The sequence below is a fragment of the Lepidothrix coronata genome, unplaced genomic scaffold (genome assembly GCF_001604755.1).
Source record: "Lepidothrix coronata isolate B3197 unplaced genomic scaffold, Lepidothrix_coronata-1.0 Scaffold89, whole genome shotgun sequence".
NCBI classification, from domain to species: Eukaryota; Metazoa; Chordata; class Aves; order Passeriformes; family Pipridae; genus Lepidothrix; species Lepidothrix coronata.
Genome location: NW_016690269.1, coordinates 2,726,148 through 2,740,782, shown reverse-complemented (window position 1 = coordinate 2,740,782; position 14,635 = coordinate 2,726,148).

Below are 14,635 nucleotides of genomic sequence, written 5' to 3'. Positions count from 1 at the left end.
GTCTGGGACCACTTTTCAAGGTGTATTTATTAAAGCTCCTGTTCTGATATGAACATTGAGAATGGCACTGCTGAAATGACGTGTGTTGAGCCTGCATTGTGCTCACTGTTTTCAGCTATGCTCCTCTGTGGAGCTGAGAAGTCTGAAGTGGGACCTGAAATGCTGTACACTGAGAACTAAATTTGGCAAAGAGCTATTTTCTATTCATAAAGCTTGCAGCAAGGAACCTCACCCACTTAGCCAAGCTGTCTCCAGGGAATGAAGCAAGGAGATAGGTAAAAGAAGCATTCCTAAGTAAGCTGCAGTCTAGCCAAGCTTCTTGGGAAAAGGTCTAGAATTACAACAGCAGCTACACCAGTAAAGAAAGTTAACTGGTTAATATATCCATCTAAACTCAAAACACCAAGAAACACACTATCTCTCTGCCTGAAGTCTGATAGTAACTTGCCTGAAAGCATTCTCCTTATGGAAAAAACTGCTGCAATATGCTATACTTTCAGATTTCGAAATGGATTTTGTTAAGTTTTCATATTTATAAAGAAAGGATATTCTAAGGCAATTAGTAGATTTTTTTTTGCCCTGTAACATAACATGTATTTAATATTCTAATACATATCAATATAATATTCATAATATAACTTTGAAAGGTTTGGAGTTGATAAGGATATAGGGAGTTCTACTAGGGCACAAGCTGAGTGGATGACAGTTTTCATCACCAGTTTGCATTAAAAAATCATCACTGAAAAAAATGCTGTCTTTGTAAAGAAAAAAGAAAAAAAAAAACCACCACACCCCAGCCCTTTGCATTAGGCTTTGCATTGAACTTTTCTGTTGCCAAAATCATACTCGTGGATTCCTCACAATCTTCAGCATCCCACACTGGACAACTTGCAAATAAATATAGCTTTTTTTTCTGCTATACTGACATGGAAAAAAAGGATTGAATGACTGGTTCATGGTGGAGTTCCTGAGTTAGTAAGTAGAATTTCTATAAGATCTGTAATGTTTTCAGACTTATTCTTTATAGGAAATCATACACAGAGAACATTTATTGGATTCAGGCTTAATAATCTGATGAAAGTTCTTATACTGACATTGCTTGCATCTAAAGGTTCTGTTTAGTCTTCACTGTAACAGAAGGACCTCAGACAACTTTACAAACTTCATACGTATTACAGAAAAATTTTTCCTTTGTTTTTTTTAGATTTAAAATACATCCTTTCAACTCATTACTGAGTAACTAAAAACAAAAAGTTGTTTTGACACATCTTTAAGCATTATGCATCCCCAGTGCTGCTTGTTGGTGACAGTGTCTGTTAGGGAACACATGAAGTGCATTTTCCTGTCAAATTTCTAAAAAAGCACTACAAAAAATGAAAAATGTTTCTAAATCAAGGAAAGTAAAAGCAGTGCCTCTTAACTAAAAATCCCTCAGTATATTCAAAGAATATTAGTATAGATTAGAACCCTGGGAAGCAAAAGTACATCGATACAAACTTTTTTACCTGCAATTCATCACTGCTGTTGAAATGAAACCATGTTATTTTTCCTTCATTTTTACTAATGTGGAGATTTTGATCCTAGCTGTATTTCCCCAGATCTTGTTCTGTTTTAAGTTTTATATTGATTTCAACATTTTTCATTTTTCAGTGGATACCAACCTGAATGTTTCACATCGTCTTCCTGGCATCGAGATTTTATATTTGGTGCTTTGATTGCAATTGATACATCTGAGTGCATTCATGGAGACTTGCTAAGCTTTTCTTACTAAGGATGTTTGTACTACTCTCCTATGTTATGTATTACAAATATACAAGCATTGTACACTTTTTTCTGATGAATCATTGTGGATTTTTACTATAGTAAAAACTATATAGTTTTTAAAACTATAGGTATATAGTTTTAAAGGTGCATATGCCATTTTACCATAAAGATCCCTTATCTAGCTTTTAAAAATGCTAGATATAGTATTTGATAAACTTTTCTGACTAAAGCATCTATCTCTAAAATAATGATGTACTAGTGTATACATACATACATATAAATATATATATATGCAGAGAGGGCAAACATCCAGATAGTTATTTAGTTTGACAACAGAAAGTTTAATCTATGAGAGTCATATCATGTGTCTTTTCTATATCCAATACTGAAGACTTTGCAAGAAATGGAATTCTTAAAGAGAAAGACTACTACTACTGGCCTAGTGTGACACTGTTATGGTGATTACGTGGATTATAAATATGTGCTTCAGAAAAAATTGATTTCAAAACACAGTGATGTCAGCTGTCTTCCTGACAGTCCTTCTGTACGTCTCTCATGGTTAAAGACTCCCTGTCTGTCTCTCATGTTTTTCATTTGTTTATTGGCTGCACCACACGAAATCATTTCCAAGCAACAAAACAAAATATTTTTGAAAGCAGAAAACAGTCACAAGTTTCATGTACTTGCTACAAGTCTTCTATGCAAGAGAAAACACATTACAATAACAAATAAATGCAGAGTCCAGAGGGAAGTTCTGAGAATCAAGGTCAAATTCAAGCTTCTAGGACCTCATATAACCATAAACTTGCAAAATCATTAAATCAGTTCTCACTCTCCTCATCTTTTAAAAGTAAGCAATACTAAGCAACTTCATAGGAATGCTTCAAGTTTTGTTTACCTGATACACTCAAGAGTTTTAGTTTTCTTAGAAGTAGCAAAATGTTATTATTTCTTTTAAGATTAAGATTTTGATTTTTTTCTTTAAGGAGATATCTCACTTCAACAGTGAGATATTCAATTGGCTTAAACTGGCTCCATATGGGAAAAGCCTGTTCAAGTGGCACTGAAGACAATGGCATAAATCAAGGGTAATGTTAAGGACCTTTACAAAGGATTCCAAAATTGTTGACAAGAGTGATCTTTTGCCGTGGGATGTTTTCTGCGATGTGTTTCTACTTAGGACTCAGACTGTGCACTGCACCCAGACATCTGCAGTTCTGTTAACGTGCATTTTCTGAGAAGCCTGACACTGAGAGCAGAGTTTTATTTAGCTTAGAGACAGTTGCACCAGCAAATGCTCTGTCTCACCTCAGCCCAGTATATTGTGCTAGAAAACTGCTTAGGAATCCATCACTGCAATTGTACAAGAACAACTATTTCTAAGTTACTAACAGCTGAAACCTCACACCACATCATCTAAATTTTATTTCCTTACACCATTGTTCTTAAATGTTTTTAACTGATAAATCACCTAACGTCTCTAAAATACACACACATACACAAGTGCACACCTCTGCTGTTAAGCAGCAGGCAAGAGACCTGAGAACTGCTTTGTAACATGCACATAAATAAAACGTTATTATTATATAAAATCGTGGTTTATCTCAGAATTAGAAACAACTGAGTGTAGAATACAACAATCACAACAAAACAAACAAAAAAAGGTGACAGTTGGACTGATATGCCAGAGGATATCCACAACGATCATCGATTAACTCACAGCTTTCCTTCAGGGCACTTGCTGTTTCTCTGGTTGCAATATCTTTATGGATTTTCTTCTCCTGCCTCAGTATTAACCTTTGATTTATGGAAACGGGATAAATAACACTGCAGATGTACTTAGGTACTTCCAAGGAGAGACAGAAGACACAGTTAGTATCCGGAATTAGGTGGGAGTGGGAAAAGGGGTTTAAGCCTGCTGGAAGGATGGAGGGGAGGGGGGACATTTATAAACAATCCATGTATGCTTTAGGGGGTCCATACTGGTGTCTTCATGCAGTCATTGAGATGTCCAGCTGACAGCACTATTCCTCCTTAGTTTCAGGACATGTTGGCTTACGCTTCACCAAGAGGCAGACTTCCCCTCAGGGGAAGTCCTGAGGCTGCAGTCTATAAATCATATTAATTTCTATAAAATACCAGGTTCAGTTCTTTGGATCCTCGGGGGCCTTGGAGGCAAGTCAGGTCTAGTGCATCCACTATGGCAGCAGAGAGAGCACAAGTTCAAAATCTCTACGGGAAAAGGAAATCCTTTGCAGTTTTGTATGCCAAATGGGCACAAGACTTCCTGCTTGTATTCACAAAAGCTGCTACTATGATTTTGCTCCTTTTTTGCTCAGGAAGGAAAGAAGTCATGAGTGCTGTCACTTTGGGTACAGAGTACTCCTTCATTTGTTTGAAAAGGGTTACAATTGCCTGGTTTTGTTTGCTGTCCTCCATTTCTTGCTATGGGGGACTGTGAAGAAGAATACTTTGAACTGAACCCTTGAAACAGCAGTTTTAGTTCCAGAAAAAAGAATTAACATTATTCACTTGTTTTTTGAAGAGGAAGCAGCATGGAGCAGAGCAGTCATTTATCACATCAGTAAATGTGAACTGCAAGTAGGAAAGGGCAACATGTTGTGCAAAATGTCTGCTTTTCCTTTCTCTCCCATTATACCTGAGCAAAATTATAGGGAACTCCAATTCTGTGTACGTAGAAGAGAAAACGTTTCCAAACTGATTCTAACATATACGTATACTTTAGCAGTTCTAGGACTCCTTTGTTTTTTTTAATCCTTTCTGAAGCTCAGAAGGCAATGTCCAAGGCTGCATATTCAAAATAAACAAAAAAAAAATAAAAAAATTCAAAAGAACAGTGAAAGAGAACCAAGAATCACCCAAGTGGGATTTCTGAAATCTGACACAGGTCTAAACACAGCTGCAAGGGAAATAACTGATTCCACTAAAACTGAACATTCTCTGTACTTGAGTCATATGTTCTTAGCTTCTACATTTCTAAAAAAATGCTATAATAGGCTATACCACTAGAACTCATAATTTCTCTTTACCTGGAACTTATATGGATATACTTACTAAGTATTCTCTGAGTCTACACATTAATTTTCATTAATTAGATTGGTTCTTTAAAACACTGTTTTGTTCATCACTAGCTCCTAGTCATAGCTTTTGTCTGGTTAATATTTTGAGAGCCTTTTTCTTCAAAGTGAGAGGGAACTCAAAATAATGAGTAACTAATAGAATGGCATTAAAATTCCAGTAAAAAACCTGAAAATATACTACTGTGGGGTACTTATTCGACCATGCACTAAAACCTGAAAGCTGGAGTGACTTATTTTCTGAATGGGACATCCCCATGGAAATTGGAGTCAGGGGGTGAGCAGTGGTAGCCACTATGACCATCCCTGCTGTGGGAAGCTACTGAACACTGCTCTGCAGTGCCTGGGAATATATGAATCTGTCAGTCAGAGGGAAGTGCTGTGAATGCTTCAACCTCTAGTCTCTTCCAAAGAAACTAAATCCCTGCAATAATTAACATTCTATTACTTTAGTAAAAGTATAAAAAAGCGAGATTTGAATTCTTCTTCTTTATGTGATGACATATGTGATATGTAAGTCAGGGATATAGACAAGTCAAAACATTAGGGATGGCTTTTCTGCTACTCTAGTAGTAAGCTTGAAGTCAAGCTATGGCTCAACTAACTTTTGTTTTACACCAGAGAAGCAGAGGAACAGTAGCACCAGCAACATTTAACTGGATAAGAGCAATGCCAGCTGAAATTTCAATAGAGAAAATGTCTCATTTGCAGCTGTATACATTCGATACATTTTGATATTCACATTTTCTCTTTCTTGAGCAAATTCAGGTTTAAGTAAGTATGTTCTGCCACCTTGGCATTTTTCTTTACTTCAGATTGACTCTCCTATATTCTTTATTTTATCTACTAAATTATACAAGTTGCTGCAAACTGTTGAACTGCAGCTATTTATGGTTGAATAATTGTAATATAAAGTGAGTAAGCAACATCCACTACAGTTACAGCTGAGCTTCGATTTCCATCTATCATGTGTAGCCAGTAAATTAGTCTTAAATGACTGGACTCAGCTTAAATGAAGTAGGAACTGTGTGGGTAAAGGTCAAACACTACCTCCTTTTTTTCTGTTTAAGTTTGAAATCTTGCATTTGAGTTTCTAGTGCTGTCACCATAACCAACCTGACATTTCCTGCTGACAAGAATTCTTTAGCATTTTAACCTCATGCCATTTTTTTAATCATTCATTTCTACTACTAAAACCCACAGACAACACACATAGAGAGAGATATACATGTATCTAATAGAGATACTTTTAAAACAGAGAACAATGAAAATTAAAATGTCCCTTATTTGTTGCAACCTGGATCTCACCTGATGAAGCCATATTTTAATAATGTGGTAATTTTCACAACCTTATTTTTCCTTTTATTTCCAACTGATCCCAAGATGTAAACACAAGCAGAGCACACTGATGGATGTGTGAGTGCCTACAAAATATGGCATCAGTGTCAACCTCGCTGTGTGCCTGAAGCACTGTTGAATGGGTTATTCCCTTACAGAGAAACCAAAGAAACAAGAATCTCGAGGAACTTTATTCTAACTCATTTCCCATCAGAAATCAGCTAAATGATCCTTCTGGACCTGTAAATAGTGGCCTATTTTTTTTTTTTTAAGTGCCACTGTGAGCCAGCAAGATTTCCCATGTGGCCCATGTATGCATTGTCTTTGACACTAACACCCCCCTTCAGACTGAAAGCATATACCATTTGGGCACACAAAGAGGTTTCCTGGTTCCCTTAATCCTACTAATGGATTACTCCAAGACTTACTTTCAATATTGTCCCACGGACTTGGCAGACTGCATATTATGATTGAAATCAATATGTTCGTTAATAATAGGAATACTCAGCTAAACCCTGTGTCTTATGATTAAGTAAATTATTTGTGACTGTGCAGAAAGTAACTACTATTTTTATTAAATCAACAAAAAGATGGTTAGAATTATTAATGTCTTAATAGACACTGGGGAGACCTCAGTGTGGCTTTTCAGTGTGGCTTTGAAGGGGGCTCATTGGAAAGATGAGGATAAATTTTTTAGAGGGATGTGTTGTGATAGAGGAGTCATGTTTTTATGGTAAAAAAGAGTAGATTTAAATTAGATAGAAGATAGAAATTTTTTACCATAAGGGTGCTGAGACACTGGGACAGGTTGCCCAGAAAAGTGGATGCCTCATCCTTTGAAATGTTCAGGGTCAGGCTGGACATGGCTGTGATCTAGCTGAAGATGGCCCTGCTCATTGCAGAGACGATGGACTAGATGACTTTTTAAAGGTCTGTTCCAACCCAAACCATTCTGACTCTTGCATTTTGAATTACTTACAGAGACTACTTCAGTAACACTGATGACCAGTCATGTGTCTCCAATCAACATTAATTGAGGCTATTGTGCATCCTACATTTTGCAATACAGAGTTGCTGTATTGAGCAACTCTGTTTTAAAATTGGTATAGAAGTTGAAATAGGCAATACCACAAGGGAAAATGCTAATGCTCAGCTTTTAAAAAGGACTTTTCCTTAGTCCCTTCCCATGCTATGAGGTAATTGCACCCCCTCAAGCCAACTAGTTATTACAATTCATCAGGAATATGATTTTAGAAAACATCTGCATGGAAATCTTCCAGGTCTTCTCTGACTACACTAACAAGTCAAACAATATCTCATTGCTACTAACTAGCAATGACATTTTTACAGTTTTTAAAAAGACATTTACCTAAATTTGATTAAATTAACATCAATATTTTCATGTATTTAACAGTAAAGTACCTTGTAAAGAAATACCCCAAGACCTCTTTGAGCAGAAAACCTAAAATGATGTCTACTCCTTGATGCTTTGTTATAAAAGACTCAGGGATAAATTAAAAGTTGCATATTTTTTTAAGTTTTAAGTTTTAAAATTTTAAGTTCACAGTGGATGATGCTTCATTCCTGAATGATAACTGGCTATCATATTTTCACATAACCTACTTGACAATTATTAATAGAAATGATGGAAGTCACATCTTCATCATTGCACTGATAAATCTGAAGTGAAGTTTTTGAATAATCATGCATATCACTCTTATGGGTGTACACAAACTAAAAACAAATTAAATTGAAATTTGTTTCCACAACTGCTAGTGAAAAGCAAGAAGTGACCAGTATCCTCTGCAGCTGTGGATCCCAAAATTACACAGAACTGCTTTTAAGCATATTAGCCTGAACAGTTGCAAGTTGCCACTCATAGGCAACAACAAAGGTAGCTGCAGGTGATCTCATGGACTAATCTTTCAATTTTTGTCACTAATTTCTGCTGTATGTTTTTGTATGTTGCACATCTTATCCATAGCAATAGTCTGTACTGTTTGATGCAATAATATTGACCTTTTGTCATAGAATTAAGGAGATGTATGTCCTTTTCTAACACAAGAAATATGCTTTTCTTCCCAACATCATAGAGGGATGGGGATAGGGAATCCAGTGTGAGGGACCTTTGAGAAATAAGAATGTTAAATAAATAATTGACATTGTATACTTCCATTATTCTTCTATAATAATCTCACCTTACTATTATTTTTTATTGGGGAAACAGCACATCTTACATCTTGTGACATAGATGCTTCTAGTAAGCCATGAATTACATATAATCCAGGAAGAAAATGTTCTTGAGTTCCCAGCTTAACATCCTTCCTTCCTATCCTGCTGAAACATGTGAAGTTTCTCTGCAATATGATTGCAGAAAAAACCAAAACTCAAGTATATATTTTAAAAGGGATCATGAAGAAGTAATTTCATATGTTCTATATCTGGCAGCAAAAGCAACCTCTTCCAACTATACAGAATATTTCTACAAGCATTTATAAATATAGCAGGTTAGCAAATAACAACTGTTTGATATGTCTAAATAAACTCAGAATCACAGAATGGTGGAGGCTGGGACCACTGGAAGTTATTTTTCCGGACTCTGGAATCATGCAGGGCTACCTAGAGCCAACTTCCCAGGACCATGTCAGCAAGGCTTTTGAATATCTGCAAGGAAGGAGGCTGCACAACTTTTCTGGGACACCTTTTCTGACACTCATCCACCTTCACAATGAATAAGTGTTTCCTGAGGTTCAGGAGGAACCTCCTGTGTTTCAGCCCTGCCAATTAAAGGGGATGTAATAGTCTGCAAGAGAATATTTATTTCATTGTGCAACTGAAATATGTAGCTTGGGAAAAAACCCCCTTGGTTCACATCAGGAAAAAAAAAGACACGAATCTTGCAGTTCACGCTGAAAAATTCTCAGCAGTGTCAGCCACTCTTGATGAAGAGTTTGTCATTTTACATGTCTCTGATTCCAAAGGTGTAAAGTATTGCCTTCAGTCAAAAAAGCATTTTCTATCCAAAATTTAACCTTCAAACACAAAAATCTCAGTATCAGGTATCACACAAAAATTAAATATTTGGCAGTGAGTAGGACCTGCTTCTTTTAATTCTCTTTCAAACTTTGTTGAGCTGCTGTTCTTCAAATATCCATGACAGCTAATTGCTGGTGGAAGGTAATAGCCGTGTTATAGTATTGCAGAACTAAGTCAGTGTGCCAGCTCTGGTGTTATCCCAGAAGGCAACCTCCAGCTTCTGGCATCAGCCCTGGAGATGTTTTGGTGCCATATTATGTAAAACATTGGCAGTGGCATTTGGTGACAATGACAGTGCAGGATGGGTATGAAAAAGGATGGGTGTGAAAAATGACAGGCAACTGAATGGTCCCCAGAGCTGTGGACAGAAGAAGGTCTGCAGGATCCACGTTTTTTGTGTGTGATGTTTATCACAGATCGAAGAAATTTTGTAAACACAATTTTTCTGACTCAGTAAGTTATTTTTCCTGAACCTGATTTTCCTAAAGGCTATTAAACCTCTTCTGCTGCAACCAACGAAGTAATATAATATGTGGGTATGGGATTCTTCATTCAAAAAGACCCAAACCACTATGCAAACACTATACATATAAGAGTATTCCAGGTATGTACCTATACATTATTTCAGGATGCAAGTGAAATTGAGTAATGGTAAGAGCAGGTAAACTTTTGAAACAAAACTAGATTTTGATCAAACCACAATGCTAAGCTCATTAATTGTGCAACAACTGCAACCAATGCATGATGTAAAAAAAGGACTGCAAAAGATCAAAATTTTAACAAATTACAATATATGAGGGATAGGTGGCTTTTAGTTAATTATGAGATTCAAGCACAGGGAAGATGGTAAGTGTAAGAAAAAGCTTAATTTCTTATTAATGGGTCAAATAACTTAGCAACACAAAAAAAGTTTCATGGAAGCTGAATTACAGTGTAATGCAAACATGAAGCTGGAAGACATCTAGCAAGCACCAGATAAATTGACATAATGTGTCTTGGGATTGGACAATCCCCAATGACCTTTTCTGTAACCCAGTTTCCACTTGCTAATGCCATCTTTGAACAATAGGGCGAAAAAAAGTATTGTTAGGTTTAGCAAGGACATTCAGAATTGTATTAATGAATTCAATTATTTCACTTAAAAATTTTGGAAGAAACAAATTGCCATTGTATATTTATTATGCTTGTTATTGCTTCATACAGTAAATGACTGTACTTCTGACAGCTCCCAAGCTACAAATATCTTGTGCAGGAAAAAAAGTTTAAATATTGAGAGTCAGTGAGCTAAAAGTGAAGTAAAAAACCCCTCCTTTGTTATTTTCTCTTTTCCTTCATTCTGTAGTCTTCTCATCTGTCGCATGTGCTGTTTACACTTACAGGGTAATGACTGACAGCCTGTGGGTTCAGCATAAAGTCAGAAATTCCATTCTCAGAATTTGAACTAAATTAGAACTCATACTATGGCTAGGGAAGGGAGACGTTAAATCACTTTTGAAAATAGGGTTTTGATAAGTTTTTGACAATTTTTAAATACTCTCGATTTTCCAGTACCTCTTACTGGAATTCACAACACTTGATATAATCACTAGATGACTCCCGATTTCCCTGTGTTCCTGTCCTGGTCCAGTTCACCCCGTCCCCCTTTTTTTTTCTTCAAGTGGTTTTAAAAGTTAAATTTCATTTGTCATCTTTTGTATGAAAGATTGTAGATAGAAGTGATTTAGTATTCACTAAATTCAACTAAGTTCATTACAGTAGAGATGACCCTTAAGGTTCCCATCATCATACTTAAAATGTAAAATGCAAAGGCATTACTATAAATATCAATTAAACTGACAGATGAATAAAAGTGTTCTGAGCATAACAACAACAAATATGGTAAAAGAATATTAATAAATTTTTTATATAATCACAGACCAGACAATGTCAAAAAATAACTTTGTTAATCAATTTGTTTTCACTGGATTTTTGTGTATGTGTTCTTCCTTTTAGTTACTACTACATCTAATTGATTCTCATTTGAGAAACTCTGTTTAAAACTGAACAGTAACAGGGATCTAGGAACATAATTATTATATATATTTAATGTAATTATTTATTATTGCCTTCAGGGGAATTAAAACCCAGCTAGAGGGCACTCCTGTGCTAACCAGTTTTCTTTTACAAAAATAAAGAAATAAACAAAAACTGTGTTCCAAATAGTTCATAGATTATGGCACCAATGATGTTACTAATGTCAAATTAAAATTATTTGCGACAGATTTTTTTCCTGTAACTGCTATATATTAGCATACAAAATGATAAAAAAAAAGCAGTGCTAGGGACAGCAAAGAAAAAACCCCAAATTTCAGCCATGAAATCTATGAACAGTGGCAAGAGTGCCCCAAACACACCAGTAACTTACTCAGATAAAGCTGCAATAACTTGTGCTGAATGTCAGAACAGTCAAAAAAAAACCTACTGGTGAGCCAAAGAGATAAAGACAACATGTTCTAATTTCATAGAATTATGTTCCCAATTTGAATAAAATAAGAAGCAAAAAAATGCTTCGCCTCAAACCAGATGAGAAAATACTCTCCCTTTGAAACTATAACCCCATCTAGTGGAACTCCCTTTCAGTAGCTGGTAGGATTTGATCTATTCCTTACTCTGACTTGAGTACTTTGTGTTAGTAAAGACCATCAAATATCACTGGGAGATTCCCAGGTTTTGTCTGTACCAGCTCTCTCTCTTTGCTACTGTTATGACCACTTCATTAGTTAGAAAAGGGTTGATGCATATGGGGAACTATTTACTGTATTTTCTGGATGAGATCTGAAAAAACTTAGCATAACAGTGTGGGAAAAATGTTTTATGAGATGTAACTGATTATAGGTAGAAAAGTACAATGTGGAAGTAGTGTTGTCAATGGTCCCTAGATTACTCAGCTTGCATAAATTTCCTTCAAAGTTGTCTGTGTTTACATAAATTAATAAATTACAAGGGACCCCAAGAGCATAAAAGAAGGTAATTTTACTTTACTGAATGTTTGGGACTAGGCTATAATGAATTTGAGCAAACCAGCAAGGATTTCTCACAGTGTGCACAGCTAAATTGCAGTACTGGAGCACAGTCCACTGCTTTTGTTCTTTGCCTTTAATAACACAAAGAAATGAAGGAGGAAAAATGGCTCATTGGTTCTAAACTCTTCTCACTGGGAGCTGTGACGTATGGAGAAGGAGAGAGTGGAGTGTTTTTCTGGTCCCTGATACCTATAGCTCACATTACTGTAACACATAGCTCAGACTGAATGCAGAATCCATGGCAAGTGTCTGCCCTGCAGAATAGTCTGGCCCACCTCTTGCACACAGCATTGCTTCATTGATAGGAAGCTCACTGAGTAAGGTGATCTCCATCAGCACCCTGCCGAGACAGAGCACTCTCACAAGCTGCAGGGATTGCTTTTACAAACTATTGGCCCAACCAACACATCATCCTCTGTTTTCAAATGATTCTGCAATCTTTGATATTTCTTTGATCAGTAATAATGGTTATTAGCATTGAGATACAATTATTATCAATTTTCTAGAGAATATACACACAGTGAAATAAATGAGGCAATTATATTTTGTCAGATCAGTCATTTTATGCTTGGCAAGTTGGTCAGATGATGCAATTGTATTTTCTGTTTCAAAAGCTCTCAGTCTGTGAGTCTGCAAAGATTTGAGCCTTAAAATAGAAAAGCAGATATGTAGAGCTACACCAAACTTATGCCTATCCAGGTTCTGAAACATTAGCCTATGCTTATGCAAATAGTGGAAAATATGAGCAACAGCAGAGGGATCTTCCAACTAACTCACCCATGTCTGTGCAGCTAGCAGACTGGGGGACTTTGTATGGTTTAGTAGCTCTTAAGAGAGTTTTATTCCACAAAACAATGTAATTGTCTTTTAAACCACTTGTACTTTTTTAACCAAAATATCTTGTGGAAATGATTTTCATGATTACTGACAATTTGACTGGAAAAACACTTGCTTCCATCTGTTTCAAACTTACTTCTTGATAATCCCATTTAATCCGAGGCAGACTCAGCTACCTTGGACAAAGAAAAGGCTGAGGTTCTCTAATACTTCTGCAAGCCTCCCAAGTCAGAAAAAGCAATTGCAGGGACTGGGAGAATTGGGACCCTAAGCCCACTGTACGAGAGGATCAAGGTCAAGACCTTCCAAGGAACCTGAATGTGCACAAGTCCATAGGACCTGATGAGATTCATCTGAGGGTCCTGAGGGAGATGGCAGATGAAGTTGCTAAGCCACTATCCACCATTTTTTAAAAATTGTGGCGGTCAGGTGAAGTCCATGATGACTGGAAAAAGGGGAATATAATGCCCATTTTTTAGAAGGAGAAAGCAGAAGACCCGGGGAACTACAGACCAGTCGATCTCACCTCTGTGCCAGGCAAGACTGTGGAGAAGATTCTCCTGGAAACTATGCTAAGGCAGATGGTAAACACAGCCAGCATGGTTTTACTAAGGGAAAATAATGCCTGACAAGTTCGGTGACCTTCCATGACAGGCTGTAGCATTGGAAGATGGGGCAGAGCAACTGACATTGTCCACCTGAACTTACACAATGCATTTGACACTGTAGCTCATGACATCCTTGTCTCTAAATTGGAGAGACATGGATTTGATGGATGGACCACCCAGTGCATAAAGAACTGGATGGATGGGTTGTGGTTGATGGTTCACATGGAGAACAGTGACGAGTGGTGTCCCTCGGGGTCGGTGTTGGGGCTGCTACTGTTCAACATCTTTGTCAGCGACATGGAGAGTGGGATCGAGTGCACTGGGAGGTAACAGGTTCTGACTCCTATGATGAACCTGGGGCACTGCTTATGACAAGCAGCTGGCCTTGCAGTACTGCAGAGAGGAAATCAGGGTCACCGTTGTACTTGCCTGATGATGAAGGACTGAAGGGTCCAGCAAGGTTTAACAGAGCCACACACGACACTAGTTTGGAAGAGATTCGCCTTCTGTATCAGAAACAGCGTGGCCAGCAGGACCGGGGAAGTGATTGTCTCCCTGAAGTCGGCACTGGTAAGGCTGTACCTTGAATCCCCTTTTAATTTCTGGGGCCCTGAATTCAGGAAGGACACTGAGGTGCTAGAGTGCGTCCAGAGAAGGGCAATGTAGCTGGGGAAGGGTCTGGAGCTCAAGTCTTATGAGGACCGGCTGAGAGAGCTGGAGAAAAGGAGGCTCAGGGGAGACCTTATTGCTCTCTGAAACTACCTGAACGGAAGGTGTAGAGAGGTGCGGATCGTCCTCTTTTCCCTGGCAAATAGTGATAGGACAGGAGGAGAGGGCCTCAGGCTGCACCAGGGGAGGTTTAGATTGAGTATTAGGAAGAACTTCTTCACAG